Here is a 15,945-nt window from a genome sequence, read left to right on the forward strand (position 1 = left end):
AGCTCCACAAACAAGCAAAGTCGGAAACATTAGTAAAGGTAAGAATCAGCTCCAAGAATACGTGGTAGAATGCCACCCGACAAATGTGGTCGGATTTGGACATACATGTCTTAAGGCAGGTGGTCATTGATAATATCTGTAACGTATGTAAGATATGGATGGATGGTCAGACATTGTTACCTAGCAACCGTGCAGGCTGTAATGTAAGGTATGGATGGATGGTCAGATATTGTTACCTAGCAACCGTGCAGGCTGTAATGTAAGGTATGGATGGATGGTCAGACAATGTTACCTAGCAACCGTGCTGACTGTGATGCAAGGTATGGATGGATGGTCAGACATTGTTACCCAGCAACCGTGCAGGCTGTAATGTAAGGTATGGATGGTTGGTCAGACATTGTTACCTAGCAACCGTGCAAGCTGTAATGCAAGGTATGGATGGATGGTCAGACATTGTTACCTAGCAACCATGCTGACTGTGATGCAAATTATGGATGGATGGTCAGACATTGCTACCTAGCAACCGTGCTGACTGTGATGCAAATTATGGATGGATGGTCAGACATTGTTACCTAGCAACCGTGCAAGCTGTAATGTAAGGTATGGATGGATGGTCAGACATTGTTACCTAGCAACCGTGCTGACTGTGATGCACGGTATGGATGGATGGTCAGACGTTGTTACCTAGCAACCGTGCTGACTATGATGCACGGTATGGATGGATGGTCAGACATTGTTACCTAGCAACCGTGCAAGCTGTGATGCACGGTATGGACGGATGGTCAGACGTTGTTACCTAGCAACCGTGCAAGCTGTAATGCAAGGTATGGATGGTTGGTCAGACATTGTTACCTAGCAACCGTGCAAGCTGTGATGCACGGTATGGATGGATGGTCAGACGTTGTTACCTAGCAACCGTGCTGACTGTGATGCACGGTATGGATGGATGGTCAGACATTGTTACCTAGCAAGCGTGCAAGCTGTAATGCAAGGTATGGATGGTTGGTCAGACATTGTTACCTAGCAACCGTGCAAGCTGTAATGCAAGGTATGGATGGATGGTCAGACATTGTTACCTAGCAACCGTGCTGACTGTGATGCAAATTATGGATGGATGGTCAGACATTGCTACCTAGCAACCGTGCTGACTGTGATGCAAATTATGGATGGATGGTCAGACACTGTTACCTAGCAACCGTGCAAGCTGTAATGTAAGGTAAGGATGGATGGTCAGACATTGTTACCTAGCAACCGTGCTGACTGTGATGCACGGTATGGATGGATGGTCAGACGTTGTTACCTAGCAACCGTGCAGGCTTGATATAAGGTATGGATGGATGGTCAGACATTGTTGCCTAACAACCGTGCAGGCTGTAATGTAAGGTATGGATGGTTGGTCAGACATTGTTACCTAGCAACGTGCAAGCTGTAATCTAAGGTATGGGTGGATGGTTAGACATTGTTACCTAGTAACCGTGCTGACTGTGATGCAAGGTATGGATGGATGGTCAGGCATTGTTACCCAGCAACCGTGCAGGCTTGATGTAAGGTATGGATGGATGGTCACACATTGTTACCTGGCAACCGTGCAGGCTGTGATGTAAAGTATGGATTGATGGTCAGACATTGTTACCTAGCAACCGTGCAGGCTGTAATGTAATGTATGGATGGATTGTCAGACATTGTACCTAGCAACCATGCAGGATGTAATGTAAGGTAATGTTACCTAGCAATCGTGCAGGTTGTAATGTAAGGTATGGATGGATGGTCAGACATTGTTTCCTAGCAAGCTATGCCTTATGGCTGGTTGCCATCTGAAATTAGCAGTCATTGATGCATGGCGATGATCATTTGATTTTCACAAAGGGAAAAGTGGTTTCTATTTGAATTGCCAAAGATCGGTCATTCCTACTTTTTGTCATACGATGTCGCCATGTAGAAGATCTCTTGTGACAGATTTGGTTTTGGCTCATGAAAGCTGAACCATAGAGCTCCACCAGGGATATGATTCACTATACCAAAAGTTAGAGTACAATGCTACGTCGAAATTGATGGTGAATATGCAAGATTATCTCAACTGAGCAAAGAACAACTAATTACTTAATTACTGTGGCTCGACATTTGGCAGTTGTACAGTAACGGTCAAAAGTTTAGGACCACATTAAAAAGTCATGAAGTTCAATTTCGAACCTAAAATTTTGTTACTAGACTTCCTTTTTTTTTCCTGGGCGCTCGCATCTATATGATATACGTCGCCTGAATTCAGTGATTTAAGCCAAGTATTGTATATGTTAAACATTTTTAACTGTTGAAGGTCACGTCAGAAAGTCAGCATTTTTCGAAATATTATGTACTATTTACTGTAATTTGTTTCAAGTATCACCATCAAGATGCTTTTATATATTTAGCAATAGTTGGGGGTCATGTTAATATAAATATAATCATTCCGAAAACATGTGCCATCGATTTCTGTTCGTTTACATTTTTCCAAACCAGCGCTAAATGGTCAATTTTTCTTGTTCTTGTCATAGGTCTCAGTGTGAGCTATCAGCATCAGAAATGTGTTCTTGGATGACATCCACAGAGTGCAAATGAAACTATCAGAGCAGATAAGTTTGATGCCGATAACTCGCCCTGAGCCCTTGGGCCATACCTGACAAATAGAAAGGAAAATCAACCATTTTGGCCCTGATTCGAAAAAGAAACACGCAAAAAACGGTGTCGCAAATTTTCGAAATTTTTATATTTATATTAAAATGCCCCCAAATATTGCTTAGTCTACAAAAAAATTTGGTGGTGATACTTGCAACCAATTAGAGTATACAGCACATTATATTACCAATTTTTTTTATTTTTTGCTGTAACATTCCAAGAGTTAGAAATTCATAATTTCTACAGTATATGGACTAACTCAAAGAAATCAGGCCACACATATATCCTATTAGATGTGAGAGCTCTGAAAGAAAGTCATAGAGATCTAGTGGCACAATTTCAGCTTCCAGATGACATTTCGCGATTTTTCATGTGGTCCTAAACTTTTGACCGGTACTATAATGTAGTCTGCGATGTACGTACCATAATAACAAAGTAATCTATTAAATAGAAAATAGTGAATGCTAAGTAAATTTGTACATAGCCTTCCGTAATCCATTGCGGGCGTGCGTGATAGACTGTATCCATCTCCTAAATGTTCTCATGATGGAAGCGTGTGTTGGTGACGGTGGGGACCGTAGCTGAGCCCTGCTTTACTTCCGCTCCAGGTTCCAAAATTTAATATTAATTATTTGACACTTCTAAGCCAACTCTGCCCTTCCTCTTACTTCGATGGTATTAGCTTTTTGAAGTTGATAACGTAATTTATTACGACGTCCTTAGCGGTCCTGTTATTTGTTTTTCTGTAACCTCGTCAGTGGCGGCTGTTCGCAATCAGACTGGAAGTGATTATGTTTAGTGAAGAGAGAATAGGGTCGAATTGTGTCTCATCAATGTGTATATTAGTAAGAGAACACCGATGTTTGCCTCCGGTGCTGTAAAATTGTTAACACCTGCCATGAAGCGTCCCTGACACATTCGGATCAGCTGCCACTGCTGAAAATGTGAAACCGCTTCCATTTTCTTTCATCTGATTGCAGACTTACGAGAGGATGGTTGGCCTGTCGTACCGCCTCTTACAATATACTTGCCATGTGTCTCACTAAGGGCGAAAGTAAACAGTAGGGATTAGTGTAAAATTATGCAAATCCTACGATCTAATGTTAATTTTATGCATCTTTGAGTATAGGAAGAAGTCATCTTTCTCCTACTCTCTGCTACTTCAAGATGTAGGTAAACATTCAGCCTGAATGCTGGCATATATAATCTGCGTGTCACGGGGTTGGTATATTAGGGATATGTAAAGTGAGAGGGTTTTCTGTTGCTTTCCACAATGAAGAAATACGCAAACAAGATACGATTCCTATTTCAACAAGCTGGGGATGCTCTGGATGAAGTCTATCACCCCGTACTTAAAACAATTACAAAAACCAAGGTGTAAATTTACACCGCAAGGGAAAGTATTGATTAGTTTAGTGGTATTTGCCTGTTTTATCAGTCTGCCAAACTCACTGCAAAATTCTACTCATTTAGGCCTGCACAAGTTTTATAAGCTGCTCCGTTTACAGCAAACGTTGCAAATGGCTTTCCACTGCGTCACTCCAGGTATGGCATCGTCGCAAAATGTCCTGTCGTATGGATACGCCGTTGTTTTACAAATCCCAAGTTAACAGGTTCAAACCCGACTGAGGTCGGTGGCTTTTAAGGGTGGTTAAATGGTGATAACCCCATGTCGTTGGCTTTCGGCTCGTTAAAAAACCATTGCAGGACGAAATTCTGACACACCGGCGTGTTTTAAGACCGGCGGTTTTTTTTTATCAAATCGGATTACCGATAACTCTTGATTCGAACGTTTTGCTTATCTCAAATTGATTCACCTGCCGTCTTCCATCATCGCTGAAAGTTTGTAACATCATTACGGTTACATTCTGTATATTATATAAATTAAAATTCAAATGAATTGAAGTGTATTGTTCCTTGCAAGTCACGCCATAAGCATTTTCATTTAAGACATGACTTAATGGATTCGTTCCAGATCAATGGCTTGGTTAATTTCTGCTTGACGTTTGACAGTTACAAACATCACGATTATAAAAATGTCTGATAAACAAACTAAAGGCTATTACTTTAATGTGTTTCTCTTCTCTCGGACTCAAGGTAGTGGCCACAAAACATTTCTCGTACTCAAACGGTAGAGAGGATACACAATGCCCCGAATAGTTCGCCCCTGTGACGTGCTCGAAGCTGTCAAGCCTTTGAGTTTTGTGTCGGGATTGTTCGGTCTGGCTCCACTAAAAACCAACAACAAAAAATACATTCGGACAGTGTTTTCGACAAAGGATCTCTTTTGTTTTACGTGTGCTTTGTCTCTGATAGTGTTGAATGTATGTCTACTCGCGGCTTATTCGAAGCATAAGTCATTCAAGAACATAGCTGATATTTTCTGCAGTGCGGTTCCAGCGTATACCTATGCCCTATCATCCTTCGTATGCTTGATGTGGTATGTGATTGTGAGCCGTCGTTTCAAGGAAGATATATACAATCTGATGGATGTAGCTGATCACTATCTACCTGACAGTGTGAGGAAAGTGAACGGAGAAATGAAACTTAAACCTCTCACAGTTTTCCTCATTCTCTCCGCTTATACAGCTGGTGGTCTTTGGACTGTGGTGAACTTCTGGAAACTTCCAACCACTCTTGGAATTACTTGTTGGATTTTGAATGAAATTATTATAATTACAATTGCACAATTCACAGAAATAGCATTCCACATAAAATATCGTTTGAATTTGCTAAATTATGGACTTCAAGAAGAAATTATCTTATCGCCAACTGGTCAAGATTCTTATGCTAGCAATAATATTTCCACAATTCAAACTCCATGTATTTCAAAGCATCTTATGGATAGTTTAATATCCTACCGACGACAAACCGTTAACATCAATGGAAATTCCAAATGTGATGACGTGCTCTTCCATATCATTAATAGTATTCCAGTAGGAGGAAGAAACAATTCCGGAAATCTCCTGCAGTTTCAGTCTGAGAGAATATATAATTCTAGGAAGCTGTTTTCCATTCTGCGTTCACTTGCAAATTTAACGAACTCCGCATTTGGCATTCCTATCGTATTTATCTGTGTACCTTCCTTGGTATCACTGGTTTCTCACCAATATATGACTTGGATCGTGGTCATAGCAATTTCAGATGATTGGGAGGAGTCACAAGGTATCCTCTTATTTACCAGTGTGTATTCGTTAATCTACCACTTCGCTTTGATGATTTTAATAACGATTGTTGGTGAAAAGGTGTGCAGAGAATCTGATGAGTCTCTAGTTTTGGTGAAGAAATTTCTTCTACTGCCGAAATTAAGTCGGAGAACATTGCGTGAAGTACGGATGTTCTATGAAGAAATCTCGCGCTCCAAGCTCTGTTTGAGAGGATTTGGGTCGTTACCTGTCAACTCTGCTCTACTATATACCTTCATTAGTACGTGTACCACTTACCTCATCATCTTGTTGCAGTTTAAAACTGGAAGTTGCGAGTGAATGTTGTATGGCATCGGTGATGAAAGTAATCTGGAACCAAGGAGGGGAACTGGAATAATTTCATAATACGCGAGGCAAGTTATGAGGGAAACTAATAAGATATTTCTGCAAGTTAATTGAGTACAGTACTGCAGTATTTTGAGTGATTGTGAAGACGGGAGATGTTTATCATGAACGTAATGGAATACTGAGTTACATTAGCGCTACCCTTGCAGCCAACAATCCATGGAACATTAGTGAACTGTCCCGGTAGTATTATTGCTGTTGTTTAATATACGAGTACAAAATGGTGTCATAGACCACGTTTGCTTTGCATCAAGACAAAAGTCAAATCCGAACACCATTTGCTAATATGGTTGATCTGCTTCGTATTCAGAGCACCGTAATCTTCGACCTAGGAAATGATGAGCAGTCAGTAAGCTTTGTGATCCGTTAGTAATACTTAAAAGAAATATTTCCGCTTAATTCTAAAGTATTCTTACTCTACATGCACGCTTAACTTAGTAACGCTGTTTATATAGTTTATGGCATCGTTCGATGTATCTATTAAGTGCTTGTTCACTTCACCAGTTGTATGCTTGAAATAATTATACGTCTTCTTTCGACATTTTATATTATTATTAAATATTAGAAGATATTTTAATAATCTTCTTGAAACTAAGCCATTGTGAATCCACCGTTTATATTACATTAATATCCAAATTAATCTTATTCATTGTGTAAACATCTTATTCAAGTCACAATAAATGGCCACTTTCTTGACAGAGGAAGCAAACTGAAGTTTCCCGCCATTGTTTTAGTGTACCTGTCACTTACAAACATGAATAAAATAAAAACTAATGCAGATAATTCACACAAATTTAGCATTCATGCCATTGAAGGTTATGACTTGCCCATTCTTCATTCCTTGAGTGAAAGCTGGCTGTGGTACGAATGTTTTACTTGAATTAATTTCAGAAATAGCGGATCCGTTTACTCAACAATCATCGCAAATTTTGGCGCTGGGTGTGCTATACATCTTTCGTAAGTATATCTCAAACATTCTGTATTCACGGAATGGATATATATCCCGATTAGTGTCTTTTTTCTCCTATTTCCAATCACTAAGGTTCTTCCGTGTCAGCGACCGAGCGCGTTTCCCGCTCTCGCTCACTTCAGTAACTTTCACTCTTGTTACCACTGCCCTCGTGTTCGGACTCTTTTTCCAAAACATTATTATTGCAGTAATCGACATCTAAAACAATGTGTACAAGCGCTTTCAAACTCTCGCCGACATTAACGCGAAACCGGTTCTACCGCTTCATGAATAGTGAATACCGATGAAAATAAACTGTTATTCAACAATAAATTCCACTGTCGCAGAGAAATATATACGACAATGTTTAACAACAGTACTTACCTCTAGTTCCCTACAGCGTGTATTCTTGGAAACTATATTGAAACAGGAATCTTATATACGAAGATCGATAGTTTGCTACCGACCACAAAAACGTAACTTGAATTGAAATTCCAAATCTGATAACGTGCGTTTCCACATCAATAAAACTAATTCGTTCATAGGACGAAACATTTTCAAGAAAACCATGCAGTTCCAGTGTGAGAGAATGTATTCGTTTAGGAAACTGTATTCAATTCTGCGTTCAGTTATAAATATAACAAACTCAATATTTGGCATTCCTCTCCTATTTATCTGCGTTGCTACTATCACACCAGTTGCTGCGTACCTATACATTATTTCGGTTGTGTTTGTAGATATTTCAGATGAATGGGAGATGCCTCAATGTGTCCTCCTATTTACCAAATGAATGGATTCATCTACCAGTACACATTGATCATTTTCTTAACGACTGCAGGTGAAATGATGGGCTGCGAAGCTGATGAAACTGGTTTTGGTGAAGAAATTTCTTTTGTTGCCTACATTCGATCATAGAAGAATCTGTGAATTACGGCTCTTCTGTGAAGGACTCTCGCGGTCCAAGTTGTGTTTGAGAGGATCTTGGCTGTTACCTATCAACTGTAATCGGAGGGTTTACCACTTACCTCGTCATCATGTTGCAGTTTAAAATTGGAAGTTGCGAGTGATAGTGGTGTGTCACCGATGCTAAAGTTAATGAGTATAGAAGTGGAATCAGAGATAAGGCTTTTTGCAGATGATGTTATTATGTATAGAGTAATACATAAGTTACAAGATTGTGAGCAACTGCAAAATGACCGCGGTAATATTGCGAGATAAACAGAGGCAACTGTATGATAATAAACGGGGTCAATAGTCAGGTTATCACCATCTTGATCATCATCAAATCTTAATTCAAGGCTTCCTATGACGAATAAAATATTGGATGATTTTTATGACAGTGGTGTGGAGTGTCAATGACAGAAGATACATCTTCTGGTGTCGTGAAATCTTAATGGAGTCGGAACTTGAGTGTACTGTGGTTGATGTTGGTTTTCAAATCAATGCTAAGCTCTGTTACAGTGTCTCTCACATGTACCTACAATCTTGTAAGTCCCTTCATACCATACGAACTTCAGTTCATTTCCTCGTCGAATATTTTTGGACGTTTTTGCTGTTTTAGCGAGCAACACTGACGAATCCACCGATACGGCGGATGACGGTTTTGATGCTAAATATTATATTTATGATGCTGCCATTTAATAGATCACTATACACGTGTCTGCATGAACTTGTTTATTGGAACATATTGTGTTAGTAGTATAATTGTATATGACTGCAGTGCAAAACATAAGGACAAGGTAGATAAAGCAACATAAGATACCAATTACTTGGTGAAACTTAATGTAACTACTCTAATGTGTTGCCTGAAGTCTTCCACACGTACGTAGTTACCTTGCATGAGGTCAGCGCAACTATAGAGCTAAATTGGTCTGGCCGCACAAAACGAGGCGGTTAATGGAACTGGACAAGACAGTGTAAGTCAATCAGTTAGCTGTTACGGTGCACAGTGGTAGTATTATTCATTACCACATGGCCCGGAGACAACATTTGGATGACTTCCCACTGGGAAAAGTCATCGAGAACCTGTAGGAAAGACGGTGTGTGACGAGTGTAGCCTAGGTGGTTGATAATGTTCACAACATTGTTTCACGTACATGGAGAGCATTACGAAGCAGAGGCACTGTTGCCTGAAGGAGGTTAGGCTTCGACCACGGTCATACAAGCTAGCAGATGATCGCTACATTGTGCAACAGGTAAGAATAGACACAATTCAAACGGCGGGTGCAATTGCAACAAAATTTAACAGGACTTCACGGTACCCAATCTGACGTTCCACAGCGGCAAGGTGTCTGCATGCGGGTGTTCTGTTTGCCCGATGACCATTACCTTGTGTTCCGTTGACTCCCGAACATCGGCGGAACAGTTTACGATGGTGTCAAGAGCATCAGGTCTGCACCGACGAGGAGTAGGGTCGCGTGCTCTTCTCAGATGAGAGCAGATTCGGTCTGAGTAGTGATTCTAAACATACCCACATCGGGCGAGAGGTGGGAACACGCAATGCACCCAGCAACATAGTTGAACATGATCATTTGGTGGTCCAAGTGTTATGGTGTGGGCATTATGTTACATGGGGGTACCGACCTCGAAATTATTGAACGGGGTACACTCAATGGTCAATGTTATTTTGGCAGTGTACTCCTTCCCCATGTGCGTCTTTTCATGGATGTATTCAGCCCCGACTTCAATTTTATCGATGACAATGCACGACCGCATCGAACAGCGCAGGTGTAGGAACTCATGGAACAAGAGGATATTCGGCGAATAGACTGGCCTGCCCGTTCTCCGGACTTAAATCACATCGATCACTTGTGGCGCATGTTGTCAGACGTATTAGAGCGCGTCCAAATGCACTTGCGATCATCCAGAAGTTGTCAACCTCGCTGATGGTGGATTGGAATGCTCTACCATAAGAACTCTTTACAAATCTTCTAGCTAGCATGTGAACACGTTGCAGAGCTGTCCGTGATGATCACATACCCTTTTAAGACACGTGTCCTTCTTTTGTGATGTCCAGGGGACCATCATGAATCCCCGTGACTTACGCGTAAAAATGCCATTAATGTGCGTCCCATCGCATATTTCTTTCAGTTGCCTACCGTACCATACTATATGTATGGTTCAAGTTTCACCGACGAATGTTACTTGGCAGTGACACAACATGTGAAAGTTGGTTTCTTCCTTAAGTTTTGCACAGCGTTGTATGTTCGCAGGCTGCTAACAACTGCTAACAGTTCATCGAGGTCAATATAAGTGCTGGCTTCTGCGTTTGACAAGATCCGACCGCACCTGCACTACAGGTGTAAATAAGTGTTAGTTTGCAGAGACACTCGCCATAATGACTGGTTAGTCAATTAATAAAATATCATTTGTATTTATAATAATATACTACCTATTATTCACAGAAATTATGCAATTGTTTGTATGATGGTGCACCGGTTATGCGAATAACTTAATTGGTTATATGATGAAGCTGGCCATCTTATTGTGAATCATTCAAAACAATGAATTGTAATTGCTCAATGGGGATAATAACTTGAAACAAGGTCGCAGCAATAAAGTCTCTCTCATAACCATTTAAAAATGTACTTTTTCATGAACTGCCTATGGCTGGTGTTTTATCTGAGATGAAGTGTCACCTGATTGATATGGCGCAAAAAATTTCTATTGCGGATTTTACATGTAACATTTTCAGTTAATTTGTTGAAGGTAAAAGCACTTGGAATTCTAAAATGTACAATTCATACATATGCAGCACTGAGCAAACTGACTTAACAATTTAAAATAATTGTTTTGGATCTCCAACACCCCCACCCCACACACACACAAACTTAAATGCTCATTAGAAAAATGGTTGATTTTTAGACCAAAAGTACTGTATGCCTTCAGAAACAAATTTTACATTATATTTTGAAGCTCTGTTGCCTCCATGGCTTAGGCGGCAGCGCGTTGGCCTCTCACCGCTGAGTTCTGCGGTTCAAATCCCGGTTACTCAATGTGATACTTGTGCTGTACAAATCGGAGGCGGGACAGGTTTTTCTCCGGGTACTCCAGTTTTCCCTGTCATATTTATTCTAGCAGAACTCTCCAATATCATTTAATTTCATCTGTCATTCATTTATCATTGTCCCAGAGGAGTGAACAGCCGGCACGATTCCTATCCTTACCGCAAGGTGAAGGTTTCATTCATTCCCTTCCTGATACTGTCGAAAGACTGGAGACATCCTATGGATTTACACGTTTCATTATTATGCTTTTATTAAAAAGTACATCGCAATTGGGAAATATCCCGGGAGCAATGATCACTTAAGGTAGTTGTGATGATAAAGTAAAGTAATTACACAACAACTACAACAACAAGAATACAACAAGCGAACAATAAAAGTACATCCACAAGCACTCTTGGCCCATGAATTTTCCGGAGGCTACGTCTTTGAACTTTCTCCAGATCAGCCATGGTGCCTTCCCTGTTCATCAGTAAGGTCTCCGCAGGATATAAGAACTGGGGCCTGACAACCTTCCTGTAATGGCATATTTTAGCGTTTCTCGAAATGCACATCATGTAATATTAATGCATTGTTTATTAATCCCATTTTGTCTAAATAATTTTTGTTTGATTTTATTCTGGTTCCCCGCAATATTCTAGGAGTTATCTATTGTTGGTAACTGATATATACAAATGTTCTATACATAAAAGGTACGATTTTATTTAAGTCTGTTTTTTCATCGTCGAAAATAAATAAATGAGCGAATAAATAAGGACTATCCGTATTCTTAAATTGTTACAAATAATTCGTATTATTTAGATCTCATGCTGGTCAACCACCTATTGAACTGTGCCTATTTTCCTTCTACTGATGTACAAATGTCTAGAAGTGGTCTTTTGGACGGCACGAAATTTCTGTTATTAATCTATTGCTCATATTTCTGTAAAACAAGTGAAATCGAAAATACTAAGTCAGATTAAAACAACATTCAAGTGCTTTCACTTAGGGGTAAAGTGTGGCATTTTGATTTAAGAGTAATTTACAATTGAAATAAAGATGAGATGGAACGGTCTCCCGAATTGATCGAAAGATGTCGATCCATGGAGTGACGTAGTGACATCTCAGAACGTGAGTACAGACAGAAGAAATACGGTAAGTGCCGGATGCCACTAGTTTCATCCTTTTAGAAACTACAATTACAACCTGTGTCTCACAAGGTTCCTATGACTGCTGTGTAGATGAACCGTGCAAGATTTGTGCTGTACGCTCGTATGACAATGGTGTTGTTACCTCCTCTCCAGTTAATTTGGCATGCATCCCTTAGGAACTGTGAAATGCTGTACAGAGATATAGATCAACCAAATGTAGCTAAAATGTTCAATGCCTACCTGGGGGGTGTTGATAAGATGGATGACAATATTTTCACTTACCCGATTGCAATCAGAGGAAAGAATTGGTATGCCCCTATAATCTTCTGGATGTTTGACGTAACACAGAACAATGACTTTGAACGGGAAAAATCAATGGGATACTCATCAGATATATTTAAGATCCGCAGAGAATTTGTAAGGTCACTTCCAATGAAATATGGCTCACCAAGATCGCCTCGAGGACCAAATCGCCTCGGATAATACCTACGTCAGTACGAAAGGAAAAGACGGAACATCTCATTGTCATGCAGCACCACGCTCCATGATAAGGTTTTTTTGGAATTCCAAAGGGCTTAAGTGGATTCAGACTGAATTCCTTAACTTTCTGGATACAGAATCAAACAATTGTAAAGATAAATTTTCGGAGGAAGAGAACATCTTGTAACATAACTTGTTGTTTTGTATGGTATGAGGTACGTAATAATGGAGCATTTGGAGCAGGATTTGTCCTAATCACATTTTATAATAATATATTAATAAAAAGTGTCAAATGAGCAATTATTCTATGTATGAACTGCAAAATAGCCTAGGAAATAGAAAAAGTCAGCTCATTTCTAAAGACACAGTATTTGGCCGCCGGGTCGTTAACGACCCATATTTATAAGACAACTGATACATATAATAATATTATTTAATGCATATAATATGAATTATGTATCTCTAAGGACTACATTATTTGAATATCATAAACCAAATTGTAAAAAAAGAGCTACGGGCATATATGGGTTTTAATGAACGTTTTTTCGTTTTCTTTGCAATGAGAGAATAATGCAATTAACAAAAATTTGCTAATTTCACGTATGCGAGAATAGAGTGGCCTTTCCACTCCTCCAAACCATTGAAGTAGGTGGACGTCTTCAGAGCAATATCACAAATGGGTGGATGTTGTAATTTCAGTCTTTGGAGACTAAGAGCTCGTATGTTGTCTAGGACAGGTAGCAGAGGATTATTGAAAATGTCGTTCTACTCTCGAACAAGAGCACTGGATCTTCGTAAGTCAGGATTTACCTTCTCATTACCCTACACGTGTCGCCAGGGTGGTGTTAAGCGAGCAACGGCAAAGGCAGGCAATATATCCTCAGATCCCTTGGCTACCAAATTATGTATATGAATATTGACATTTAATTGTACAAAAATAGGATAAGTACAATTTTTAAATACAAGAAATCTAGCCTCAAGGAAAAATACTTTAAACTTCCTTCCATCAGTCTGTTAGAAGTGGCAAATGAAACCCTCAATAGTGTTGTTTCCCGACGAGGGGTACTCTTATTTTTATTGAAGTGTAAAATAAAAAATTAAGAAATATTTTTCTGTAAAATGCCACGAATAATCAATAAAATTGCACTTAATGACTTTAAAAGTATGTGCTATTGCTGCTAAAAGAATACTAGATCCAATGTTTGGAACGGAACAATTAATTTACTCTAATACGTAGATTTAATACTGAACAAGATTTTCTTCAACTGACTGAACAGCAAAGAAATTCAATGCGTGTGTAGTCCGGGACTGAATTTTAGTACATATGTTCGGCCAACTCGGAATCCAAACTTAACGCCTTGCAACCTCATTTCACAGGGTAGGTTGAAATATAAGTGTTTAAAGCCAACCATCGAACCATAGAGGAACTGAAAAGCGAAACTCGTACCGAAATATTGAAGTTTCATGAGGCAGTGAACCGTAATACCATCGCATGCTATAACGCTTGCCTATAGTCGATAAAGAGCATTTTAGACACCCAGTGTAATGAGATGAGCCTTATTGTTTATAGACCTGTTTAAAAGTCTGATTTATAATTCATCGAAGTAACTGTGCCAGCGAAGAGAGCTTGCAATAACTATACATATTCATCATTTTCATGGTTCTTAGCCCACTTGAGTGCTTTCTCTGAACTTTGAGTTCCAGCAGTAGGATTTCAATATATGACATAATACAGACATAGAATAGAAACAAAATTCTACGTTATTTTGAAAAAAAACGTCAAAGAGATTTCCATTCAAGAAATTCCTATTAATCGATTAGGGGGCGATTAATCGCTTAATTCCTTTCTGTTTTTAGTTCTAAACACTCACAGTTGTATCAATGATCGATAAAACAGCAGAACACCATTTGATATATAGCTTGTCTTCTTTCTGTTTCAACGTAGTGGTAACGAAATTCTTCTCATAACCACACGGCAGTTTTTCTTATTTTGGAAGGCTTCTTTTGCTGCCACTATTCTTTTCTTGATTTCCGAAAGGGATCTGTTATGATAGAGAATTAAACGACACAAATACGGGAATTCTATGTCTGTTTCTATCCGTGCGTTATTTAATTTTAAGTGTTTTCTGCCTGTAGGCTTCTTTTTGTCTGTTACCATGAATTTTGTTTACATTTATTGTTAGTTTATTTCTTTCTAAGGGTTCTTTTTATTGTTCTTATTATCTTACTCATATCTTTACAGGAATTAGCTAAGAGAGAAATATCATCCGCAAATCGGATACTGTGCACCCCTTTAGTGTGCTCGTGCATAACTTCACATAATTACAGGCAATTCCTGGTGTAATTTTTCCATAATTTGCAAAGTATTGTATATAAAAACTGAAAAATTTGGAGAATTCTTCAACTGTGCAAACACTTGTTAAACTAGATCAGTGTTTCTCACTCAAAATACATTAGCCGAACTTAAAAATATTACATTATTCGTTAAATATAATTGAAAACGGAATACATTCAAAATCGGAGTTTCTTTCTAGAATTCTACATACTCCGAAATTTACAATATACTTATTTATTTTCCAACACTTGCTCCAGTAAACTGTGATGAGTATTTTTCGGTCCCTATCCTGCCATATAACAACTAATGGATGAGTAGCTTGTCTTCAAACTGTTAGTGATTTATAAATGTTATCCACAAGTCTTCGTTTATAATCTCTCTGTGTCGCCAGACGTAAATAATGACAATGATGAGGGATCGTAACTCAGTAACAGTTTTTGACTTCATATAAGAATCCATTGATCAGAAGAAGAGGAGCATAAAAATTAACACCAAGTGTAATGTTTACAGGTGTATTGTTCTTCGTGACACTCTCTTAATGAAATCGATAGAATAACAAAAGTCTATTAGGTTAATTCGTTCCTGGGGACTTAAATTTCCCTACACGTTGAAAGCCCGTCAGAAGTACATGTAGCACGTTATCGACCTTCATTAGGTTCCGATGATAATCCGTTTATTTGTCTCCTGTGATGTTTTTGAGGCAGTGAAATCTCTTGTGTTCACATCCAGATTGTTCGATCTAGTTCCTCTTCAAACATTCGACAAAACTGTGATCGAAATGCGCGAAAGATGCTTGATTACTTACACTCATTGTGTGTGTTGTTAATGATAATGGGATATTTGT

Source organism: Anabrus simplex, chromosome 12 (assembly GCF_040414725.1).
Source record: "Anabrus simplex isolate iqAnaSimp1 chromosome 12, ASM4041472v1, whole genome shotgun sequence".
NCBI lineage: Eukaryota > Metazoa > Arthropoda > Insecta > Orthoptera > Tettigoniidae > Anabrus > Anabrus simplex.